General features: G+C 41.4%; 1 protein-coding gene across 1 annotated transcript in view; it reads right to left on the bottom strand.

The window, feature by feature from the left end:
• Positions 1-23,937, bottom strand: part of LOC117523937 (indoleamine 2,3-dioxygenase 2-like) — a 37,923-nt gene extending 13,986 nt beyond the window's left edge. The window contains exon 1 of the mRNA XM_034185560.1: positions 23,847-23,937. The gene's annotated coding sequence lies outside the window, so the exon portion shown is untranslated. The remainder of the gene's footprint in view (positions 1-23,846) is intronic.
• Between the last annotated feature and the right edge of the window lie 3,625 nt (positions 23,938-27,562).

The raw sequence follows: 27,562 nt of genomic DNA, 5'->3' as shown, positions 1-27,562 counted from the left end.
TTATGAATTATGACACAAATGATTCAGTCAAGAACTATCTTTTTGGCAGTGGTATGCACAGTTCAGCTAATCAGCTAACTAATTAGGCTCACTTTTTCATTTTGCAAATTAGCTTTTCAGCTACCTTTGAAAACCATTAGTGAGCCAATCAGCTTCCATTAAAATTTGTGCAGCTAACATTAAGCCACCTGATATTTTTGTCAAATAAAGCTGAGCAGTCAAAAACATTTGTAAACGCTAGACTGATACATTTGTTCCTGTTGGAGCTTATACACTAATCCAATATTTGAACTTGACATAGTGCAACAAGTGTGACCTCGAGGAAATGGAGGAGCAGGAGCTCAGGCTGGAGTAAATACATTAAGTAAATCACCATGTGTATTTTTATTTCTTAAGATTTATTATTAGTTTTACTTTAGCAACGTAGAATGGGGGCAGTACAGTGGGTTAGTGGTTAGCACTGTTGCCTCACAGCAAGAAGGACATGAGATCGATTCCCACCTATGGCCTTTTTTATGTGGAGTTTGCATGTACACCGCGTTTGCATGGGCTTCCTCCCACATAAAAAAGACCTGCAGGTTAGGTGTCCTTGTGGGTGTGAATGTATTTGTTTGTCTATATGTGGCCCTGTGACAGACTGGCACCCTGTCCAGGATGTAACCCGCCTCACGCCCTATGACTGCTGGGATAGGCTCAAAATCAGAATTGCTTTATTCACCAAGGATCCACAGAATACACGGAATTTGACTTTTATTTGGTTTGAGCTGCACTCCCTCTGTATGGCATGTAAATATACACTAAACACTGAATAATTCAAAGTAATAAAATGTGCAAATGAAATGTGCAAGAAAACTGAAATGTGCAATAAGAGGAAAAAAGAAAAGACAGACAACAGATTGAAGTTAAACTGTACATGAGGTAGATGAATTAGTGGGTTTTTTTCCAAATTGGAAGTCCCAAAAAACAGTTTTATTTGTTATTATCTATCGTCCACCTGGTCATTACTGTGAGTTTCTCTGTGAATTTTCAGACCTTTTGTCTGACTTAGTGCTTAGCTCAGATAAGATAATTATAGTGGGCAATTTTAACATCCACACAGATGCTGAGAATGACAGCCTCAACACTGCATTTAATCTATTATTAGACTCAATTGGCTTTGCTCAAAATGTAAATGAGTCCACCCACCACTTTAATCATATCTTAGATCTTGTTCTGACTTATGGTATGGAAATTGAAGACTTAACAGTATTCCCTGAAAACTCCCTTCTGTCTGATCATTTCTTAATAACATTTACATTTACTCTGATGGACTACCCAGCAGTGGGGAATAAGTTTCATTACACTAGAAGTCTTTCAGAAAGCGCTGTAACTAGGTTTAAGGATATGATTCCTTCTTTATGTTCTCTAATGCCATATACCAACACAGTGCAGAGTAGCTACCTAAACTCTGTAAGTGAGATAGAGTATCTCGTCAATAGTTTTACATCCTCACTGAAGACAACTTTGGATGCTGTAGCTCCTCTGAAAAAGAGAGCTTTAAATCAGAAGTGCCTGACTCCATGGTATAACTCACAAACTCGCAGCTTAAAGCAGATAACCTGTAAGTTGGAGAGGAAATGGTGTCTCACTAATTTAGAAGATCTTCACTTAGCCTGGAAAAAGAGTCTGTTGCTCTATAAAAAAAAAAAGCCCTCCGTAAAGCTAGGACATCTTACTACTCATCACTAATTGAAGAAAATAAGAACAACCCCAGGTTTCTTTTCAGCACTGTAGCCAGGCTGACAAAGAGTCAGAGCTCTATTGAGCCGAGTATTCCTTTAACTTTAACTAGTAATGACTTCATGACTTTCTTTGCTAATAAAATTTTAACTATTAGAGAAAAAAATACTCATAACCATCCCAAAGACGTATCGTTATCTTTGGCTGCTTTCAGTGATGCCGGTATTTGGTTAGACTCTTTCTCTCAGATTGTTCTGTCTGAGTTATTTTCATTAGTTACTTCATCCAAACCATCAACATGTCTATTAGACCCCATTCTTACCAGGCTGCTCAAGGAAGCCCTACCATTATTTAATGCTTCGATCTTAAATATGATCAATCTGTCTTTATTAGTTGGCTATGTACCACAGGCTTTTAAGGTGGCAGTAATTAAACCATTACTTAAAAAGCCATCACTTGACCCAGCTATCTTAGCTAATTATAGGCCAATCTCCAACCTTCCTTTTCTCTCAAAAATTCTTGAAAGGGTAGTTGTAAAACAGCTAACTGATCATCTGCAGAGGAATGGTCTATTTGAAGAGTTTCAGTCAGGTTTTAGAATTCATCATAGTACAGAAACAGCATTAGTGAAGGTTACAAATGATCTTCTTATGGCCTCAGACAGTGGACTCATCTCTGTGCTTGTTCTGTTAGACCTCAGTGCTGCTTTTGATACTGTTGACCATAAAATTTTATTACAGAGATTAGAGCATGCCATAGGTATTAAAGGCACTGCGCTGCGGTGGTTTGAATCATATTTATCTAATAGATTACAATTTGTTCATGTAAATGGGGAATCTTCTTCGCAGACTAAGGTTAATTATGGAGTTCCACAAGGTTCTGTGCTAGGACCAATTTTATTCACTTTATACATGCTTCTCTTAGGTAGTATTATTAGATGGCATTGCTTAAATTTTCATTGTTACGCAGATGATACCCAGCTTTATCTATCCATGAAGCCAGAGGACACACACCAATTAGCTAAACTGCAGGATTGTCTTACAGACATAAAGACATGGATGACCTCTAATTTCCTGCTTTTAAACTCAGATAAAACTGAAGTTATTGTACTTGGCCCCACAAATCTTAGAAACATGGTGTCTAACCAGATCCTTACTCTGGATGGCATTACCCTGACCTCTAGTAATACTGTGAGAAATCTTGGAGTCACGATGTGAGACGAAATGAGGGTGGTGTGTGACATTTGTGGAAGATTTTTTGACAGGCAAAAACATGCTCCACGAATATCAAGAATATCACGCACCAACACGCACTATTAAGAAACCTATTCAGATGCATTAAGTCACGTTAAGAATGTCAGGAATGTGTCACGAATGACAGAAAAATGACATTCGTAACACGTCTTGCTTATGTGTAAATGCACCTTAAGTTGTTTATCAGTGCGATGGCCTGTGGAACGAAACTGTTCTTGTGTCTGGTTGTTTTGACATACAGAGCTCTGTAACGTCGACCAGAGGGGAGGAGTTTAAACAGCATTTGTCCAGGGTGTGAGGGGTCTGCAGAGATGCTAACAGCTCACTTCCTTGTCCTGGATCAGTATAAGTCCCGGATGGAGGGCAGGCTGGCTCCAATGATTTTTTTTTCTGCAGACCTGACAGTTCATTGAAGTCTGTGCCTGTCATGTTTGAAGGCAGAGAGAAATCAAGTGGAGATGGGGATGCACAGGATAGACTGGATGATGGATGTGTAGAAGATGATGAGCAGTTCCTGGGGCAGGTTGGTCTTCCTGAGCTGTCTGAGGAAGTACATCCTCTGCTGTGCCTTTTTTCTGATAATGTTTATGAGATGGTGGATCCCAAGAACCTGAAAGTGTCAACAGTAGGCATTGTGTTGTTGAGGATGGAAGTGTGTATGTGTGTGTGTGTGGGGAGGGGGGGGGAGCTGATGGTGGGTTCCTCCTTAAGTCTACTATCATCTCCACAGTCTTGAGCAGGTTCAGCTCCAGGTTGTTCTGACCACACCAGAGGACCAACTGTTCCACCTCCTGTCTGTAGGTAGCCTCATCACCATCCTGGATGAGTCCAATGATAGTGGTGTCATCCGCAAACTTCAGGAGTTTAACAGAGGGGGTCCCTGAGGTGCAGTCATTTGTGTAGAGGGAGAAGAGCAGTGGGGAGAGCACACACCCCTGAGGGTGTGCCAGTACTAATTGTACCTATGCTGGACGTGATGCTCCCCAGCCTCACCAGCTGTGTCCTGTCCATCAGGAAGCTGGAGATCCACTGACAGGTTGAAGCTGGCACAGAGAGGTTGAAGAGATTTTTGTGGAGGATGTCGGGGATGATAATGTTGAATGCTGAGCTAAAGACCATGAACAGGATCCTCATCTCTGCAGAGTCCAGGTGATACAGGATGTAATGTAGTCTCATCTTGACTACATCCTCAAGTGACCTGTTTGCCCAGTAGACAAACTGCAGGGGGTCCAGCAGGGGTCCTGTGGTGTCCTTCAGGTGGCTCAAAAGACCATTCAAAAGACTTCATGACTACAGATGTCAGAGCACCAGGCCTGTAGTCATTTAGTCGTGATATGGAGGGTTTCTTTTTTTTTCTTCCCCCGTCTGCATATATAGTAATGGTAAATGCCACACTGGCAGAACCATTTATGTACATTAATACACATATATACAATTTATTCTTGCAAAACAGAAGGTATTTAGTGCATGAGTGAACATGGTGTGCGTGTGTGATCCTCATCTGCCCTTCCCAATCAGCCTACACCATCCTACTCAAAGCCAACCAGAAGGAAGAACCGACCATCAAAACAACACAAAGACAGACAACAACAAAAGACAAGTGGTGAAGGTAATAACTGTGAAGTGATGAGAAGTGAGACACCAAGGAGACGGGGCCCCAACCATACAACTTACCAGGACAAACAACCACACATGAACAAGTAGTGACAGCAACAGTCTGTTGTCTAATTAGTGAGCATACATACTCTAATGTAGGACCCCAGAGTCTTGATCCCCTGGAGATCCCTTTGAGATCACCCAAAACCGAATTGTGGTGACAGCCACAAACACATATCCACACACACAGAGACCCAGATCACAGCTAAATATCCGATCACTACTGTGACTGGTGTGTTGGGCCAAGACAAAAGTACAGAGCCTTACCATATGACGTGGACCACTCTGCCACGTCAGAAGCCATACGGCCAACTGCACGCAACAAACGGAAATGGGTCCAGGACACAGGGCCCCACAAGGGCCCAAAAGAAAAAGGGCAGCAGCGGCCAGGAAGAGCTGTCACCAGACCCACCGGGGCAACCCAACGAACCACCAGGGGAACACCCCAGTGGCGCCGGAACGCATCCCCCCACACCGCTCCGCCTCGGAAGCACAGGAAGCAACCCCATACCCAAGGGAAGCACACAGGGCACCGGCATGGGCCCACAAAAGGAGTGGCCCCAGAACCACACCACGCGGACCATGGCCCCCAAAGGGATGCTCGAGTGGCGGCGGGAACGGGGGGCCAAGGAGCCATTGCAATCGAACCCAAAGCGCGGGCAGGGACCACCAAGCCAAATGAGGGCAGTGTCCGGCCCCCAAACAAGAGGCGGGACCCAATCCCCCGGGCCAGGAAGCACACGAGGCTCCCCCAGCACAGCCAGCAAGACCCCACCCCCAAACTCTTTGGGACTGAAATAACAATAGAGCGTTTGAAGCAGGAAGAAACCACGCACAGCTCCAGAGATCTGTTAAAGATCCGTGTGAAGATGGGGGCCAGCTGGTCAGCACAGGCTTTCAGACATGGGGGTGAGACACCGTCCTCTCCTGGAGCCGTGTTGACGGTGATGGTCCAGCCCCCCGTGACTCTTAATTGGAGTAAGCGGTTGATGATGTGAGAGAGAACACCTTTTTACTCTTGCATAGGTATCAATATTGTCAAACACCTCTGTCCAGGGTGCTCATGACTCAAAACGAAGAACCCAAACATCACATCCATGATAAGCACATATCACTACAAGCTTGACCCCTTCACCACACACAGATAGACTTCTGATAGCCGAGTCCAGGAAGCCACTGAAAGCCTAGCCTTGATCCAGGACAATCACAAACCAAACAACAAAAGACCCTTATGATTGGACCTACATAAATACATTGAATTGAATTCTACCGATGGCAGCACAGTTGGCTACTGATAAAATGTATTTGAAGACATAAAAGCTACATTCCAAAAAGATCTGGATGCCTGTGTCTCATATTATGACCACTGGCACCTGAGGCTCAACATTAATGTAGACCAACCCAAGACAACTTGCTCTGTATTCCATCGAGCACACAATAAAGGGTAACACTTTACTTGAAGGTACCGTCATAATCGTGACATTACACTGTCATAACTGTTACATGACACAGTCATGAATGTATCATAAACATTATGTCAATATCATAAATGTTTGACTGCTGTCATTAAGTGTCATTTGTTTTTTGTCATGACAAGTTGACATTTTTTGGGTTGTCTTGATTATGAGATTTTGACAATCAAAGTGACATGACCAGAAGTTGTCTTTGTCATGACAACTTGACATTGATCAAAGTGACATTACCAGATAATGTCTTTGACATGACTCGTGACATAACTGATGTAAGTAAAGTTCAAGACATATTCAGTGACTTGGAAATGTTCATGTATCCATCCCTTGTCTGAAGAAAACTGGCAATTAAACTGATTATTTACAGGTATTATAACAAAAGGGGTGATTACTTATGCAACCTATCATCTTGGCTTTTATATTTTTTAAGTAATTTATATGTTGTAGAGATTTACTTTCACTTTGAGTCTAAGGAAGATAATTTTAGAAATTTTTACATTGAGAAGCCTGATTTACTTTTTGTATTTGAAATGCATAGACAAATTAAAATGCGTGAAATACCAAGGGGCTGAACACATTTGCAAGCCACTGTGTGTGTGTGTGTGTGTGTGTGTGTGTGTGTGTGTGTGTATATATATATATATATATATATATACACTTCCGCCAATTCAACTATTCTTTGTGATGTATCCCAAATTCACAGATGTTTTCATTAAGTGTCATATTGCCCACGAAAGGGCTGCATGTCCAGCACTGCCCACAGAATAGTATTCTAAAGGTTTTTGATAGCTTTTAAGCACTGTGTACAAATGTATGCAGATTGTATTTGTATAGATAATACAAAATATTACCATATGAAACAAGAAAAAGTAAAGTCCCTTCGGTTGCTCCGTTGTTTGCACTCGGGGTCGCCACAGAAAATCCAAGGTGGATCTGCGTGTTGAACTGGCACAGGTTTTACGCCGGATAGATATATACTTTATTGATCTCACAATGGAGAAATCACGTTTCCAGCTACCTCAGACATTTAGTCTACAATTATTACTTGTTTATCGTAATAATGGCACACATCAGAATTAAAGGCAACACATACACATTTGACATTGTTTATGTGCACTAAGTTTGAAGAAGTCCGTTATCCGAATTGAGGCAAGTGGGTGTTGGACATGCAGCAACCCTGGGTTGTGCCGCCAACATCAGCTTGGGGGGGACATGGGCTTGCAGCTAAAACTGCACCGCCCCCGCTGAAGGGAAATGGGATGACGAGAAGCAGGCGCTGGAAAGGGTGGGTGTTGATGGGGGAAGGAGCGGGGGGTGGAACATGCTTCAGTCCTGTGAAAAGCAGTTTATTGTCTTTGTGAGATGAGATAAGAAACAGCCAATGTTCCCCAGGCCGAAACAAATCCCTCAGGAGGAGACAGTGGGGCAATTTCACCTTCAGGCTTGATAAGCCTGTAATGTTATTGTTGCAGCAGTGAAATCACTTTTTAACAGTTCCACTTGCACAACCAAATCCCAATTATAAATTAAGAATATTCCCAATTATGAATTAAGAATTAAGAATATTCACCGGCCTCTGAAATCTTCAGCTTCAACTGCAAGGCACGCATCTACTCCAAGATGTGATCCAATTTGCGTCTGAGTTCAAGAGTCATCGCAGTCTGAGAATGCACTGCCTTGCCAACCTTGTTAATCATGACGGACAAGCGAGGGGCTGTGGTTCTTGATGCTGCTGTCTTGCCAATTTGCGACTGCCTTCGTCGGAGTCCCAAGCTGGATGCCCTTCCTGACGCAACTCCACATTACATGGAGAAATGTGGCAGGGGTGGGATTTGAACCCGGAACCTTCTGCATTAACCACTTGGCCACCACCCCTGATATATATATATATATATATATATATATATATATATATATATATATATATATATATATATATATATATATATATATATATATATATACTTTTTTTAAATTTGCAAATATTTGCACAAAAACAATAAAGTTTATCAGCTTGAACATTAAATATCTGGTCTTTGTGGTGTATTCCATTGAATATAGGATGAAAAGGATTTGCAAATCATTGTATTCTGTTTTTATTTACATTTCACACAACAATCCAACTTCATTGGAATTGGGGTTGTAAAAAACTGTGCAGGTGAATGAAAATTATAGCAATGAATGTACGTGAATATTGTATGTAAGGTGAACAGAGTGAAGGAGACTTAACATAGAAAAAATGAGGGGAATTTGAAAGCAAGTACAAAGTCAAAATTCAAATTTCATTGCATTTATCATGGACATGTCTTCATTACACTTTAAATGAAAAAGAAGAGTCTGACAAAATATTCATAAAGCTCTAACCATTGCATCCTAAGTGACAATGACATTAGAAGTATAAGAATCCAAAACAAATTATTACATTTCTGAATTCAACATGGGTGTTGAAGGAATATATATATATTCTAATGTACTTATTACTGCATTAACCATTTTGTGTTTTCCCCATATATCTCATTTTATTGTGCTTTACCTGTTGTGTGTTGGGGGGTGTGGCTGGATGTTTTGGTGTTCTTTTCTTTTCTTTGCTCTTCAGGTGGCATGGAAACTGATTCTTCTGTGGAGAAGATGCTGGCTGAAGAGTCCTCTTCCTCATCAACATCATGTGAAGCACCTGTGACTGGTGCTCACATGCAACCTTAAAGACTTTCAGCTGAAGCAGATAATTGGATGGCGTTCTGCATTTAAGGCATGTGTGATTCAAGCAGAACTGCCGGGAACTCGACCTTGTGATGTTCGTTTGTGAGACGCTGAGGACCGCGCCTGGGTTTGACACATCGAGCCCGTGAAGCAAGGAAGGGTGAGGACACATGCTGTCAGCACACATCAAAGGTGATTAAGTGTTTGACTAATTGTTGATAGTAACTTGGTGTTTTGTTGCGCAGTGTACTTGAATTGTGATGAGAATTGTGCAGCTTGCTTCTCACTGCTGTGGCGTGTGGATAAGTGATCCTCCACTTGTTGTGAGAAGCTGCTCATTTGCATAAAGTTAAAAAAGATACAGACCTGAATGTGTTGCTGATAGCGTGTGTCTTTTGAAAGATATTGTTGTAACTGCTGACTTACCTCACCTCTTCTTTGCTTCACAGAGAGTCGGTTTGTCGTGTCCACCTGGGGGGTGTTTGTCTGGTGGTAGTGAGTCCAGGAGCGCCGGGCTTTGATCCTTGCGGGCGCTGGAGAGCGTGCCAACAGTCACTCCACCAGAGGGATGCTGTTTTTGTTTTTACACCTTTTATGCACAGCGGGGGTAATAAATATATTGTTTTTGGAACCGCTTTTCTGGTTATTTGTAGCGTTGGGTTCCGTCTGACGCAGGTCCGCTCCTCAACCCGCGTCGACACATAACAGTAGTTCCCGGGCATTCCATAATGGACCCAGCGGCAGAAGCGGTTCCTTTTGCCGAAAAAGTTCAAGAACACTTGGAGAAAATATGGGAGCAATTACAGCATCTCGTAAACCAAATTAAACAAACAGACGCCCGTGTTACGGAGCTTGCAGCGCAAGCCGCTCTGCTTCCTGCTGCTCCAGCTGCGGCATCATCGATACTAGTGCAGATAACTCCGTCACCCAGAGATTCGGCGTCCGAACCGATTGTTTGTCGTCCGGAGCCTTGTGTGGTGATGCAATGTTCTCTGGTTTCTGCTCAGTCAGGTTGGAGCGCTGCAGCTTTACGAGGAATGTTTGTAGATGGGATAAATGAGTCATTAAAAGACGAGCCGGCAGTCCGTGACGAGCCAAACGATTTAGATGAGCTAATATCGTTGGTGATTCGTCTAGATGATCGGATGAAGGAGCGTGGACGCGAGAGAGGACGCCCATCAGAGTGGGTTTTTTCGTCTCGGGGCTTTCCCCGACACAAATCTGGGCCGCCTCTTCTTCGCCCCACTGAGGCTCCTCCGACGGGACCTCTGGCTCCTCCTGTTGACGAGCCCATGCAGCTCGGACGAGCAGAGATTCCTGTATTGCCCCAACACGTAAGCGTCAAGAGAAATAATGGTGACGTATCTCCAAGTGTTCTGGGACAGGCAAAATAACACACATGAAAAAAAAAAAAAAAAAATCTAGCACGGGTAAATGTTTTGTTTTCTTTAAATAGGGGTTATAATTGTATGGGGAGTCAGAGGCGTATCTGGTGGAGTGATTGTTAGGCGGTTAGAAGTCTGCCTGGGCTCACTTAATTGTCAATTTTTTGTGTTTTTAGGTATTTTCTGTTTGGGTTGTTGGGTCGTTTTATTTTGTTGTTTTTTATTTCTCTACATCCCTAACCCCAACCTCACTTGCCCCAAGACCGTTTGTCTTGTGGGTTGTGGGGTGGTGCAGGTTGGTCACGCTGAGCATTCTCAGAAGACCTCTGCACCTAGGGGGGGGTGTTAGAGGCGTTTGTCTTGGTTTGGTTAGGGCCCGGTTCCACTCCAGCCTCGGTGAGCCTTTGTACCGTTCGTCATTGGTGTTGCCGGGGTGTGGTGCAGCAGAGACTTACCTCGGTCGGAGGGGTGGGCCGATCTGTTGCCGTTCGCCATTTCGGTAGTTCCACCCCTCCCGAGAGGCTGGGGTATGGTCGAGCTGGGGCACCGGACGCATTTCCGGTTCTCTGCTGCGCCTTGGGGTTGGAGCTGGGTTAGTTTTTTCCTGTTCCCTTCTCCGGCTTAATATTTTGAGCCATTCGCCAAAATTGAGCCGCCGAAGGGCTCTGGGAGGGACCTGGGGTCTTTCGGGGTGCCGGGGAGAGTTACAGCATTTATGGTCATTTTATATCCCCCCGGGGTTGTTTTTGGTAGTCCTTCGGGGGTTGATTTTTGATTTTGTTCTGTGTCCTTCCGGGTTCCACCTCCAGGGTTGATGGGACGGTCCTCTGGGGGGGAATTGGCTTGGGGCCAACTAGCCAAGTGTGACCGGGTCTGGGGTTCCGGGGTTGTGGGGAGGGTACCTCCTGGGGTTGATGGTACGGTCTTCTGGGGGGCGCCGTTTGCTTCATGTACACCTGGGTACCTTTGTGGGATTATGGTTCTGGCTGTTCCTCCTGGAACTGGCGATGAAGGCCTTCTGGGGGGGGTTGGGCTCTGCAGGTCATTCTGGGGGGGTTGTTTGTTATTTTTCTTTTATGCATTTACGTTTGTATTGTGTTTGTGGGGCTGTGTTGGGTTTTTGCATTTGGGAGTTTTTCTTTTCTTCCCGGGGTTTGATGGGACGGTCCCCTGGGGAGGTTTTGGGTGGGTTTTATGTTTTTTCTGTGTGTTGACTTGTACTGGGGAATGTTTTGGGGCTTTTGTTGATGCCAGCCGGCCTTCCAGCTGCGGTGCCTGTCCTGCTGTCTGTGGTGGACCTTAGGAGCGTGGTGCTGTCTGCTTCCTGACGTGGACCCCGGAGGGAGGTGCTGTTCTCGGGCCTGGTCTGTTCGGTCGCCGGGAGGCTTCCCGTTGATGGGGGGGTACTGTTGTGTGTTGGGGGGTGTGGCTGGATGTTTTGGTGTTCTTTTCTTTTCTTTGCTCTTCAGGTGGCATGGAAACTGATTCTTCTGTGGAGAAGGTGCTGGCTGAAGAGTCCTCACCCTCATCAACATCATGTAAAGCACCTGTGACTGGTGCTCACATGCAACCTTAAAGACTTTCAGCTGAAGCAGATAATTGGATGGCGTTCTGCATTTAAGGCATGTGTGATTCAAGCAGAACTGCCGGGAACTTGACCTTGTGATGTTCGTTTGTGAGACGCTGAGGACCGCGCCTGGGTTTGACACATCGAGCCCGTGAAGCAAGGAAGGGTGAGGACACATGCTGTCAGCACACATCAAAGGTGATTAAGTGTTTGACTAATTGTTGATAGTAACTTGGTGTTTTGTTGCGCAGTGTACTTGAATTGTGATGAGAATTGTGCAGCTTGCTTCTCACTGCTGTGGCGTGCGGATAAGTGATCCTCCACTTGTTGTGAGAAGCTGCTCATTTGCATAAAGTTAAAAAAGATACAGACCTGAATGTGATGCTGATAGCGTGTGTCTTTTGAAAGATATTGTTGTAACTGCTGACTTACCTCACCTCTTCTTTGCTTCACAGAGAGTCGGTTTGTCGTGTCCACCTGGGGGGTGTTTGTCTGGTGGTAGTGGGTCCAGGAGCGCCAGGCTTTGATCCTTGCTGGCGCTGGAGAGCGTGCCAACAGTCACTCCACCAGAGGGACGCTGTTTTTGTTTTTACACCTTTTATGCACAGTGGGGGTAATAAATATATTGTTTTTGGAACCGCTTTTCTGGTTATTTGTAGCGCTGGGTTCCGTCTGATGCAGGTCCACTCCTCAACCCGCGTCGACACATAACATTACCTTTTTCTTGAGCTAAGGATAGTTGTTGTCACAATTATGAATGTGTGCTATTGTTTAGAAGTGATCATTGTATATTATAAAGCTTGTGGCTGTGCAGATAGGGAAGCAAGTAACACACATATGTGCAGGCCTTTAGAAATTTTGTCAGGAGGTCTAGTTTTATTTATCAGGGTGTGTAGCTATTTTCAAAGGTGGTGTGAAACTGATGACTAACTGCGGGCTTAGTGAGAGTTGCAGCTTGCTGAGAATTTCAGAAGTGTAAGTGAATGTCAAGCGTAGAGATATGGTGTTGTGTTATCAGCTAGAAACAGGTTAAACAGCTCCTTATCAGGTAAAGGTCAGGAGTCAGACAGTGACATGAGCATATGAAGAAGCAAAGACTGCATTGCGCATGTGGGCAGGACCACGCCCCGAAGCAGATGGGCAAGAGGCCATATACGAGGTCTGTTAGAAAAGTAAAGGACCTTTTTATTTTTTTCAAAAACTATATGGATTTCATTCATATGTTTTTACGTCAGCCAAGCTTGAACCTTCGTGCGCATGCGTGAGTTTTTCCACGCCTGTCGGTTGCGTCATTCGCCTGTGGGCAGGCTTTGAGTGAGCACTGGTCCACCCCTCTCGTCGTTGTTTCATTGCGAGGAAATGGCAGAATGATTCATCATTTCTAAACGGATGGCTGTGTGGAGCTGGGACCGTCGTGTGCAATTTCTCTGGTTATCACAAGAGCTGGACATCAGCCATTTTCCGGCAGATTTCACTTTTAACAAGAGATTTTGTCATGGAAAGCCGCACGGAGGCTTCGCGCGTCACAACCGATTCGCTGATGAAGTGAGAGGAACACCTCCGTTTCAGAGTGTCAGAGGACAAGTTGGGACATGCCCAGCTCTCCACAATTTCTCTAATACTCACTCGACTGGTAAGCACTGAAAGCCGAGATAGGCATGTCCCAACTTGTCCTCTGGCACTCCGAAACGGAGGTGTTCCTTTGTCTCGCTTCATCAGCGAATTGGTCGTGACGCGCGAAGCCTCCGCGCGGCTTTCCATGACAAAATCTCTTGTTAAAAGTGAAATCTGCCGGAAAATGGCTGATGTCCAGCTCTTGTGATAACCAGAAAAATTGCACACAACGAAATGATGTGGTGGTTTCTACCTCTCGATGGCGGCTCGGAGCGCAGCACGCCGTGCGCCATTGTGGGCCGTCCTTAAAGCTGTAGTAACACTCCTTATTCTCTGTGAAGCCCATAAAATTTTCACCGAAAGCCAGATAAATTTTTCGGATGGTTTCCAGCTGCCTGTCTCTAACAGTTTCTGAAAAAATTCTGATGGAAAAAAAAGCCCAAATCATTCCGTCATTTCCTCGCAATGAAATAACGATGAGAGGGGTGGAGCAGTGCTCACTCAAAGCCTGCCCACAGGCGAATGACGCAACCGACAGGTGTGGAAAAACTCACGCATGCGCACGAAGGTTCAAGCTTGGCTGACGTAAAAACATATGAATCAAATCCATATAGTTTTTGAAAAAAATAAAAAGGTCCGTTACTTTTCTAACAGACCTCGTATGGACATCATCGCTCAAGCTTAGATATGTTTTTTGTATAGAATCGGGAAGTATATGAAAGGTATATAAGAGGTCCAGAAAGAGCTTAGTTTCAGTCCCTCCTGATGTGATCTTTCCTGCTGCTGATCTGCTAAAGGCTAAGCTGAGGGACAGACTTCAGAACAGACCTACAGAATTCTGTATACAGTATATTTCACTCAGTTTCTTAATCAGTTTTCTGTAATAAATTCCCACGTGAGAGATCTCTCTCCCAAGACAATCTGAATCATAATTTGGACTCTTGCAACCTTCTTTGCATCAACATACACGTGGGGACCAGAAGAAAGGACAGGGTCCTCTAACAAGGTCACATGCTACCTGGTTTCCAACAGTGTCTGTGATACATGACACTGGCAGTGCTGAGGAGAATTTGTATTTGTCCCACTGAGATATGAGTAATTAAGAACAGATGCGGAAGGAAGTGTCAAAGTACTAAAAGAAAATGACATAGCTAGTCATGGCATACATAGATTAGGAGGGGTGAAGTTATATTAACTGAAAAACAAAAGGAATGAAATAAGAACATGAGCTCGGTTATTACTCAGAATTCTTGACATTCTAACAAGCCGTCTACATGCTGTCCACATAGCTTGCGAGTGGTAACGTGGCCGCTCATATGCTTCAACAGTTTGTACGACGTTTATGGGCCAATGAAATATCCAGCTATTTTTTACATACAGATCAGTGACTGCAACTCTGGTGTCACTCGCGAGGCTCAACACAGAGCGCATTAATATACCACCAGTGTTGCCACAGTTACTTTGAAAAAGCAATCCAATTACTGATTACTCCTTGAAAAAGTAACTTAGTTACTTTACTGATTACTCAATTGTAAAAGTAACTAATTTAGATTACTAGTTACTTTTTTAGTTACTTTTCCCAGCTGCCGACAACAACACTCTGCCACCTCAACATGACAATGATACCTGTTTTGCCAAAACGCACTTTATAGTCACCCTTTCTTGACTTCAATGAAAATAAATACTTGTTTTATAAAAAGTAAAATAAAGACCTCTCTCTTGACCTCATATTTAACTGTTGACAGCACTGTAACAGTAAAACTTGCAATTTCGAACCTACAATGTTTATAAATGTAACTATTAAATTCTAACATTTTTCTAACATTTAAATTCTCTCTAAACATTTTACTTGTCGAAATTATTATTATTTTAAGCAATATTAGTAGCTGTAGTAAAAAACGGTTTCAAAACTGGACCTTTAATCTAGGGGTGTTGTGGGGGAGGGGGTACATCCCTGCCCCACGCCCCCATTCCATCTGGATTCGCCCCTGCTTTGGCGTTTGAGCACAAAGAATGGATAACATTTATTTATGCAGAAAACATGACCAGATTTCAATCAATTCAATCAATTTTTTTTTTATATAGCGCCAAATCACAACAAACAGTTGCCCCAAGGCGCTTTATATTGTAAGGCAAGGCCATACAATAATGATGTAAAACCCCAACGGTCAAAACGACCCCCTGTGAGCAAGCACTTGGCTACAGTGGGAAGGAAAAACTCCCTTTTAACAGGAAGAAACCTCCAGCAGAACCAGGCTCAGGGAGGGGCAGTCTTCTGCTGGGACTGGTTGGGGCTGAGGGAGAGAACCAGGAAAAAGACATGCTGTGGAGGGGAGCAGAGATCGATCACTAATGATTAAATGCAGAGTGGTGCATACAGAGCAAAAAGAGAAAGAAACAGTGCATCATGGGAACCCCCCAGCAGTCTACGTCTATAGCAGCATAACTAAGGGATGGTTCAGGGTCACCTGATCCAGCCCTAACTATAAGCTTTAGCAAAAAGGAAAGTTTTAAGCCTAATCTTAAAAGTAGAGAGGGTGTCTGTCTCCCTGATCTGAATTGGGAGCTGGTTCCACAGGAGAGGAGCCTGAAAGCTGAAGGCTCTGCCTCCCATTCTACTCTTACAAACCCTAGGAACTACAAGTAAGCCTGCAGTCTGAGAGCGAAGCGCTCTATTGGGGTGATATGGTACTACGAGGTCCCTAAGATAAGATGGGACCTGATTATTCAAAACCTTATAAGTAAGAAGAAGAATTTTAAATTCTATTCTAGAATTAACAGGAAGCCAATGAAGAGAGGCCAATATGGGTGAGATATGCTCTCTCCTTCTAGTCCCCGTCAGCACTCTAGCTGCAGCATTTTGAATTAACTGAAGGCTTTTTAGGGAACTTTTAGGACAACCTGATAATAATGAATTACAATAGTCCAGCCTAGAGGAAATAAATGCATGAATTAGTTTTTCAGCATCACTCTGAGACAAGACCTTTCTGATTTTAGAGATATTGCGTAAATGCAAAAAAGCAGTCCTACATATTTGTTTAATATGCGCTTTGAATGACATATCCTGATCAAAAATGACTCCAAGATTTCTCACAGTATTACTAGAGGTCAGGGTAATGCCATCCAGAGTAAGGATCTGGTTAGACACCATGTTTCTAAGATTTGTGGGGCCAAGAACAATAACTTCAGTTTATCTGAGTTTAAAAGCAGGAAATTAGAGGTCATCCATGTCTTTATGTCTGTAAGACAATCCTGCAGTTTAGCTAATTGGTGTGTGTCCTCTGGCTTCATGGATAGATAAAGCTGGGTATCATCTGCGTAACAATGAAAATTTAAGCAATACCGTCTAATAATACTGCCTAAGGGAAGCATATATAAAGTGAATAAAATTGGTCCTAGCACAGAACCTTGTGGAACTCCATAATTAACTTTAGTCTGTGAAGAAGATTCCCCATTTACATGAACAAATTGTAATCTATTAGACAAATATGATTCAAACCACCGCAGCGCAGTGCCTTTAATACCTATGGCAGATTTACAGGTAAGAAAGTTTTATTGCGTTTTCACATCATGTGGTCCTCAGAAAGAGTGTTTAGGTGCATTTGAGTGGAAAATAGTGTTAGTTGTTAACGCGTCGCGGAGGAACAGCTGTTTTTAACGACCAGATACAGAGTGGCTCAGCTCAGAATTCTAAATAAAGGAGGAAAAAAGTATAAAAATGTCTTTGTAAAGCTCAGTGCAGGTGTGCTGATCACCGCGCTTTAAGAGGTGAGGACGAGTCGAGCAGCTGCAAAAAACCGTGGATGAAAAGCTCACAGCTCGCTTAAAGTGGGCAGTTCAGTCGAACCCCGACCTCCTGCCCACGGACTAAGTTTAATGCTGCTGTCGACCCACAATGAAAAATAATGGTAACGCACAGTGACATGGAGAAGTAACTTTAATCTGATTACTGATTTGGAAAGATTAACGCATTAGATTACTCGTTACTAAAAAAAGTGGTCAGATTAGAGTAACGCGTTACCGGCATCACTGTATACCACTGAGTTAACCCCTTTGACCCAACTGAGCACGACGGACAGACGGACGGATCCCTCTGAACCACCATCTCAACGGACCAGCTAAGTGACCCAGTTAAAGGTTCCAGGAAAAGGGTTTGCTGTCAGTGGATACAACGTGGCTTCCTTTTAAACATATTCACGTTTGTTTAATATTTTTCTTAATAATTGGCTTAAAATTTCATCTCTAAATTCTAATCAGATTTATTCACTTAAAGTTAAAGCTTTATCTCTCTCTTTCAACATCTCATGAGTGAGTAAGAAAATTGTTTCCATGAATGAACTTATTTAATCACTGTCCACGAAAATGCCAGTAAACTGTTCATTACTTGTAAATAAATTGTAAATATTTCTGCTGTGGTTCATTTTCTGTTCAGAAGGAAACCTGTGGTCAATCGTATCAAGAATTCAAACTTTCAGATCAGAGACTGGATTAATTTAATTGAGACTGATTAATTTAATTAAGACTGATAAATTAATGAATGTTTAAATTAAAGTACCTATGCTATAAATAGGTGGTGCCCAGAATAATAATGAAATAATAAGTATTAAACCCTCAATGGCTAATTATTTTGGTGACCCATTAAATGAGTCCTAAGCCAATCTAATTCAATTTGGCAGTTTATCTACTTATTCACTACACCTTATGTGCTCCGGTGTGAGACCTGATATTTGCCAATTTTGCTACATCTTTATGGTGCGCCCGTGTGACATTTTATTTAATAATTTGGTTACATTCTTTATGGTGCCCCATTGCAAGGCTTTGTAAATTTGCTACAAATAATAATAATAATAATAGATTAGATTTATATTGCTCTTTATAATTTTTTCTCAAAGCACTTACATTTTTGTTTCTAAAGGTGTTTACACAATTCAGTGAGAGTTTAACTCTTACTCTCAGTCTGCGAGTCAAATCCACAAGATTAATGAGTTTGGCTCAACAGACAAAAATTTGCCTGAGGTGAGTAATTGAAAATGATATGCGGTATTGATGCTCTGCTGACGTTTATCAGCTAATGTTAGCTTTTTAGCTGCAGGAAGTTAAATCAATCACTGTAGAGCTGAGTGAGCATTTTAGTTTTGTAAATTGTTTGACCTATTTTTTATTTTTACCAAATAGAGCTACATAGTTTTTTGTTATTGCCATAACTACAAGAAAAGTCTCAACTTTAAATAACATAGATTTGTTTTTTTTATTTATTTATTTGTTTATTTTAACTGTAAGGACACTACAATAAGCAAAATATGCACAAGTTGTGTAAAAAAAACTGGAGTGGAAAACTTAACAAAAAATTACTTTTTTTTACATATTTTTTGGTGGGTAAATTAATTAACATTAATATAGTTATTCTATTGGGATTAATTTGATTTATAAATCAAAACCATAAGTCAAACATGCTTTCCTTTTGCAGGACATCTGTATGCTGTGAATGGAAATTGTCTCTTTCTTACAGCAGTGGGCAGGGCGCACAAAGACAGAAGCCCTGACTCATTGGTTGTGTTGGGTTTGTGATCATCTTTGATTCTCATCAGAAGCGTTGGTGGTGCTTAAACTCAAAACTGGCTTATCAGTAGCTGAGAGTGTACCACAGACAATACTGGAAATTAGAGGTTAGTGATTACCTGTAGCTTCTGCTAAATTTTTTGGTGGTTTATCGGTTTAACATTATAGCTGATTAGTGGTTATCGGAGCTAACTTTTTCGTTAGCTGTGCCCACAACTGGATGACACCGAGTGCAAACCATGGAGCAGCCAAGGGACTTGCTACTTAATTACTTATTAAGTATGAGTCATTTTAATTATTTGTGATGAATTAATGACATATTTATTCATGTTTAATTAAGGCTAAATAAGGTGTAGTCATTATAAAGTGCTACCTAATAATCATTATGTCAACTTGCCATAAACACAAAAATACATATTTTGTTAATGTCAAGTTGTCATGACAAAGACCTTTTCTGGTAATGTCAAGTTGATTAATGTCAAGTTGTCATAATAAGGACATCCCATACAAATTTAATGCCCTGTTGTCATGACAAAGACATTTTCTGCTAATGTCACTTTGATTAATGTCAAGTTGTCATAATAAGGACATCATAAACAAATTTAATGTCAAGTTGTCATGACAAATACAACTTCTGGTCATGTCGCTTTGATTAATGTGTTGTCATAATCAAGGCAACCCAAAAATTGTCAACTTGTCATGACAAAAACCAAATGACACTTCATGACAGCAGTCATAAATGCTTATGACATTAACATAATGGTTTTGACACATTCATGACTGTTTCATGTCACAGTTATGACAGTGTCATGTCACAATTATGATGGTGCCTTCAAGTAAAGTGTTACCCAGTAAGGCAAGGCAAGTTTATTTGTAGAGCACAATTCAACACAAGGTAATTCAAAATGCTTTACAGAGACATTAAAAGCAAAAAAACAAAAAAAAAAAACAAGATTTTAAAACAACAAAAACAGTCAATTAAAAAGAAAAATAGAAATTGGGAAATACAGTAACATAAAATAAAAACAGGCTTTGAACAGTCAGAATAAAAAAGAAGTAGAATAATAAAAGGCATAAATCAGCAATGTATAGTTAAAACCTATGGGCAGTAAAAGACAGCAGATTAATATTTAATATAAGAGTACGCTTCAGTAAACAATAGTGTTTTTAACCCCGTTTTCAAGGAGCTGACAGTTTGAGCAAAGCTCAGATCTACAGGAAGGTTGTTCCACAGGTGAGGAGTATAATATCTGAATGCTGCCTCACCTTGCTTGGTTCTTGTTCTTGGAACACACAACAAACCTGTTCCAGATGACCTAAGGGGTCTGGATGCTTCACAGGAAACCAATAGATCAAACAATTATTTTTGACTAAGACCATTTAGGACTTAGTAGACCAGCAGTAAGATTTTAAAATCTATTTTTTGACTCACAGGAAGCCAGTGTAGCGATTTAACGACTGGTGTAATATGGTCCAGTTTCCTGGCATTTGTAAGGATTCTGGCGGCAGCGTTCTGAATCACCTGCAGCTGTCTGATTGAATTTGTAAATAAGCCACTGCAATAATCCAACCTACTAAAAATGAATGCATGAATAAGCTTTACCATGTCTTGTTTAGACAGAAACCCCTTAAATCTAGCTATATTTTTCAGGTAGTAATAGGCAGATTTAGTAATAAACTTTAAATGGCTGTTGAAGTTCAGGTCTGAGTCAATAATACACCAAGATTCCTGGCTGTCAATGTCATAGAGCCAAGGTGGGCACTGATCTTTGCCCTTTCATTTCTGGGGCCAAAAATGAATACCTCTGTCTTTTCTGGATTTAGCTGGAGAAAATTCTGGCACACCCAGTCACTGATTTGATGAATACAGTTACTCAATGAGAATAAGGGACTGTAGTTGTGTGATGACAATAAGTCCAACGTATGCCGATATGACGCTTAACATCTCAATCTGTGGTAAACCTTTGAAGTCAGAATACCATCTGAGGTACCGAACCCTTTTCATCTCATGCTGAAACTTTGAACCAAGATGTTTTTCAAACCTGATGGTATTGTCACTTCTCCTTGACTTAACATTTCAACAAAGTCTCATGCTCACCTTAACCAAGAAGAACCCTTCCCCAAACTTCGCTGTCGAATGGATAATAGAATAGTAACAGAATCCCACCCATTCTTTCCAACACCATCTTCAGCATCTACACGTTTACAGATCTGAAGTGATTCTGAACTGAATTAGATCTAAACATGCAAACACTAAAACCTTTATGAAGAAAGTAATCTGGAACTTCCCATGCCTGCGTCTACCCTTCAGTCCAGACTCAAGACCACATCTTGCAATGTTACAACTGCTTAAAACTCCAAATGGCATCAAAGGCATTAAAGAGTTGAGGCATACAGTAGTGTCAGAATAATAGTAGTGCTATGTGACTAAAAGATTAATCCAGTTTTGAGTATATTTCTTATTGTTACATGGAAAACAAGGTACCAGTAGATTCAGTAGATTCTCACAAATCCAACAAGACCAAGCATTCATGATATGCACACTCTTAAGGCTATGAAATTGGGCTATTAGTAAAAAAAAAAAAAAGTAGAAAAGGGGGTGTTCACAATAATAGTAGTGTGGCATTCAGTCAGTGAGTTTGTCAGTTTTGTGGAACAAACAGGTGTGAATCAGGTGTCCCCTATTTAAGGATGAAACCAGCACCTGTTGAACATGCTTTTCTCTTTGAAAGCCTGAGGAAAATGGGACATTCAAGACATTGTTCAGAAGACCAGCATAGTTTGATTAAAAAGTTGATTGGAGAGGGGACAACTTATACGCAGGTGCAAAAAATTATAGGCTGTTCATCTACAATGATCTCCAATGCTTTCAAATGGACAAAAAAACAGAGACGCATGGAAGAAAACGGAAAACAACCATCAAAATGGATAGAAGAATAACCAGAATGGCAAAGGCTCACCCACTGATCAGCTCCAGGATGATCAAAGACAGTCTGGAGTTACCTGTAAGTGCTGTGACAGTTAGAAGACGCCTGTGTGAAGCTAATTTATTTGCAAGAATCCCCTGCTAAGTCCCTCTGTTAAATAAAAGACATGTGCAGAAGAGGTTACAATTTGCCAAAGAATACATCAACTGGCCTAAAGAAAAATGGAGGAATATTTTGTGGACTGATGAGAGTAAAATTGTTCGTTTTGGGTCCAAGGGCCGCAGACAGTTTATGAGATGACCCCCAAACTCTGAATTCAAGCCACAGTTCACAGTGAAGACAGTGAAGCATGGTGGTGCAAGCATCATGATATGGGCATGTTTCTCCTACTATGGTGTTGGGCCTATATATCACATACCAGATATCATGGATCAGTTTGGATATGTCAAAATACTTGAAGAGGTCATGTTGCCTTATGCTGAAGAGGACATGCCCTTGAAATGGGTGTTTCAACAAGACAATGACCCCAAGCACACTAGTAAATGAGCAAAATCTTGGTTCCAAACCAACAAAATTATTGCCTCGCAGATGTGAAGAAATCATGAAAAACTGTTGTGTGTTGGGGGGTGTGGCTGGATATTTTGGTGTTCTTTTCTTTTCTTGCTCTTCAGGTGGCATGGAAACTGATTTGTCTATGGAGAAGGTGCTGGCTGAAGAGTCCTCACCCTCATCAACATCATGTGTAGCACCTGTGACTGGTGCTCACATGCAACCTTGAAGACTTTCAGCTGAAGCAGATAATTGGATGGCGTTCTGCATTTAAGTCATGTGTGATTCAAGCAGAACTGCCGGGAACTCGACCTTGTGATGTTCGTTTGTGAGACGCTGAGGACCGCGCCTGGGTTTGACACATCGAGCCCATGAAGCAGGGAAGGGTGAGGACACATGCTGTCAGCACACGTTAAAGGTAATTAAGTGTTTGATTAATTGTTGATAGTAACTTGGTGTTTTGTTACACAGTATACTTGAATTGTGATGAGAATTGTGCAGTTTGCTTCTCACTGCTGTGGCGTGCGGATAAGTGATCCTCCACCTGTTGTGAGAAGCTGCTCATTTGCATAAAGTTAAAAAAGATACAGACCTGAATGTGTTGCTGATAGCGTGGTGTCTTTTGAAAGATATTGTTGTAACTGCTGACTTACCTCACCTCTTCTTTGCTTCACAGAGAGTCGGTTTGTCGTGTCCACCTGGGGGTGTTTGGCGGTGGTAGTGGGTTCCAGCAGCGCCGGCTTTGATCCTTGCGGCGCTGGAGAGCGTGCCAACAGTCACTCCACCAGAGGGACGCTGTTTTTGTTTTTACACCTTTTATGCACAGTGGGGGTAATAAATATATTGTTTTTGGAACCGCTTTTCTGGTTATTTGTAGCGCTGGTGTTCCGTCTGACGCAGGTCGCTCCTCAACCCGCGTCGACACATAACAAAAACTGTGGTTATACAACTAAATACTAGTTTAGTGATTCACAGGATTGCTAAAAAAGCAGGTTGAACATAATAGTTTTGAGTTTGTAGCGTTAACAGCAGATGCTACTATTATTGTAAACACCCCCTTTTCTACTTTTTTACTAATAGCCCAATGTCATAGCCTTAAGAGTGTGCATATCATGAATGCTTGTCTTGTTGGATTTGTGAGAATCTACTGGTACCTTTGTTTCCCATGTAACAATAAGAAATATACTCAAACCTGTATTAATCTTTTTAGTCACATCGCACTACTATTATTCTGAACACTACTGTACATGCTGGCAAAGGCTGAACTATAATCAAGAGAAGAAGCACTTCTTTCCAATGAATGATTGCGTTCTTGGAAAGAAGTGTTTTTTTGTTGTTTGTTTTTGACAGCCACTATGTACTGTAGCAATGAAATGAATAACATTCCTGAAAATAAATGTCTCCAAACCATATTTCAAAAAATAAACAAAAAGGATGATCAAACCTACCAGTGGGTCTTCAAGAAGGAATCCACACTGCTCAGAAATATCATATGCGTCAAAGTCTGCCTGGACATTTCTCTCATATTCGTTCAATCTAATCTGCTTTGTACTTTGCTGCTTGGTCAGTATTTTTCACTTCCTGTCAGTCTGGTTTCACAGCCTTAGGCACATTCTATTGCACATAATGTTGTATATGCAGCAACAGCAAACATCCAGTCAGGTTTTTATACAGAGAATGAATACACATGAATCCATTAAAATTTCTTGTTTCCTAAACTTTGGCAGTTGGGGAAACTGTAAGATTTCACAGAAACCAGTTCTGTGGAACATTGTGGAACCCCGAAGAAAGTATAGTTTCCATTACTGAGTGTTTGCAATCACATGACTAACCAGAAAAGACTAAAAACATTATGACCCTTTACAGTGCATCTATAAAGTATTCACAGCGCTTCACTTTTTCCACATTTTGTTATGTTACACGTTGTCTTCTTTACAATTTGCAGTTATTTAATTGGTATACCAGCACGCACGCGCACACACCACACACACATATATACAGTGGCTTGTAAAAAGTATTTGGGCCCTTGGTATTTCATGCATTTTTTATGCCATTTCAAATACAAAAAGTAAATCAGGTTTCTCAATATAAAAAACTGGAAAATGATCTTCCTTAAACTCAAAATGAAAACAAATCTCTACAACTTGATATAAATTAATAAAAAATATAAAAGCCAAGACAATGGTTGCATAGGTAATTGGCCCCTTTGTTATAATACCTGTAAATAATCAGCTTATTGCCAGTTTTCTTCAGGCAAGTCAGGGGATGGATACATGAACATTTCCAAGTCATTGAATATGTCTTGGATTTTATTTACTGCAATTATGAAGAAATACAGTCAGTATGGCACTCTATGGTAAATCTGTGTGGAGTAGACAGTTCTCAAAAACTGAGTGACTGTGCAAGAAGGAGAAGAGTGAGGACATTTTTGCAAGATATATATATATATATCCTCTTGGAATCCGTCTGTGGAAGATGATGGTGTAGTGTCCAGTGATTTTGTTGTTGCTGTTATTTTATTTTTATTTTTTTTTTTATTGATTCTTTTTCTTTTTTTTTTCTTTTTCTTTTTTTTTTTTTTTTTGTTTTTTGCTTTTTTGTAGGGTTGTTTGTTTGTTTGTTTGTTTGTTTGTTTGTTTTACACTTTTTCAATTTCAATTCAATTTTAATGTATTTAATTTATATAGTGACAAATCACAACAAAGCTTCCTCAAGGCACTTCACACACATAAGGTCTAACATTACCAACCACTAGAGCAGGGGTGGCCAAGTTCGGATCCTCGAGAGCCACATTCCTGACACTCTTAGTTGTCTCCCTGCTCCAACACACCTGAATCCAATGAAAGGCTCATTAAAAGTCTGCTAACGAGTCTTCTTCATAACACTTTCATTGGATTCAGGAGCAGCACACAGGTGACAGTGGTAAGGGCCCCTTCACACATAGTGTGAATCTGGTCGAATTGCGCATATAAGACATTATACTATATAGAAATACCTTAAAAGGAGAATTACTGTAGCATCTTCATGTATAAGGAGAGTGTATGTGTGTAACAAATGTATATAGGTGTTCTGACTATTGTTCAGCTTCTTTAAATACCAGAAATGCCATTGTGCTGGACCTCAGACCAGGTTTTTGCTGTATATTACGCAACACTTTCTGGGACCAACCTCTGCATCTGACCACACTCATTTTTAGACTAAACCCCACATGAAGATGAATGGACTCATGAAATAGAAGATTGTGCGCATTAACACCTTCTGGGGTCAGGCGTTAACTAGCAATAACACATGTGATTCACTGTTCATGGTTTTACACTGGCTGGAAGATAGGACACATAGAGTTTTCAACTTATTGAAAACAAGAAAAATGACAACCTACTGAGTCAGAAAAAACTAATCTAAATGGAAATTACTGAGACTAAATGTTTGTGACTTGATGGTTATGACTTGAAAGTACAAATTTCTCTCACCCTAAATATGGCTTTCTTTACATTACCTTCTGCTAACACAGTTTTCCCTTGCTGCTGAGATATGGTGGAGTCCTCTGCTCCTGACACATTTAATTCATTCTCCTGTGATCTAGGCTGCTGGTCTGCCACTGGAGCTTGACCTCAAATCATCAAGTCAGGACACCTTGTCAGGTCACCTTGGTGTCATTTTAAACAACATGTAAGATGGCCTATATGGAAATACAATTCTGATGAATGTCAAAATGTGACAGCCCAAATGATCTGTCCTAAAGTTAGGGTATCGGGGGCGGGGGTATTTCAGTATGTTCACAGAGGTGTCAGCCTGTGTCAGTCATAATTCTGCTTAAATCAGGAGCATATCTGTGAAAACACATAGAACTGTGGGACAGTGGAGTTGTTGCTCAAATACAAGCAAAATGAAATGAAAACATAGATAAAAGTGATTTGGCACAATATGACCCTGTTATAATTATTGAATCTATGAGCATTTCATTTTCAAATCTGCCATTGAACATTAAAATCTGGATGAAAAACATCACGAATCATAGTGTTTATTTAAGCTGTTTTAAACTGCAAAACATTTGTTGACACACAAAATCTCCACTTTGAGCTATACTACATGACAGTCATGAAAGCAAGTTACTTTTGTATGAAAAGTATTTAACAGGTATGTCAACTACATGTGTCGCTGAGCAGCAGCAAATGTTAACGAGGTTATAAACACACACACATCTCTCTCTCTCTCTCTCTCTCTCTCTCTATATATATATATATATATATATATATATATATATACGAGGGCTGTCAATAAAGTAACGGTCCTTTTTATTTTTTTCAAAAACTATATGGATTTCATTCATATGTTTTTACGTCAGACATGCTTGAACCCTCGTGCGCATGCGTGAGTTTTTCCACGCCTGTCGGTGACGTCATTCGCCTGTGAGCACTCCTTGTGGGAGGAGTCGTCCAGCCCCTCGGAATTCCTTTGTCTGAAAAGTTGCTGAGAGACTGGCGCGTTGTTTGATCAAAATTTTTTAAACCTGTGAGACACATCGAAGTGGACACGGTTCGAAAAATTAAGCTGGTGTTCAGTGAAAATTTTAACGGCTGATGAGAGATTTTGAGGTGAGACTGTCGCTTTAAGGACTTTTCACGGTGCGAGACGTCGCGCAGCGCTCTCAGGCAACGTCATCAGCCTGTTCAAGCTGAAAACCTCCACATTTCAGGCTCTATTGATCCAGGACGTCGTGAGAGAACAGAGAAGTTTCAGAAGAAGTCGGTTTCAGCATTTTATCCCGGATATTCCACTGTTAAAGGAGATTTTTTTAATGAAAGACGTGCGGACGGGTCCGCGCGTCGGGACGCAGCCGCGACGCTACCGCCACAGAAAAAACACCTCTGTTGGAAGCCTTAAGGACAAGTTGGAACATGTCCTGCCTGTTAAACAATTCTCATATCTCACTCCACTGAAAGCCATCAAAAGCCGCCTGGATATTACAAATGGTTATCAACACGGAGGTGTTTTTCCTGTGCCGCCACACCCGCGTCGCTGCGTCCCGACGCGCGGATCCGTCCGCACGTCTTTCATTAAAAAAAATCTACTTTAACAGTGGAATATCCGGATAAAATGCTGAAACCGACTTCTTCTGAAACTTCTCTGTTCTCTCACGACGTCCTGGATCAATAGAGCCTGA

The sequence above is a fragment of the Thalassophryne amazonica genome, chromosome 13, assembly GCF_902500255.1.
Source record: "Thalassophryne amazonica chromosome 13, fThaAma1.1, whole genome shotgun sequence".
Taxonomy (NCBI): domain Eukaryota; kingdom Metazoa; phylum Chordata; class Actinopteri; order Batrachoidiformes; family Batrachoididae; genus Thalassophryne; species Thalassophryne amazonica.
The sequence above is the reverse complement of the archived record's forward strand: the minus strand, read 5'-3'. Positions and strand labels throughout refer to the sequence as shown.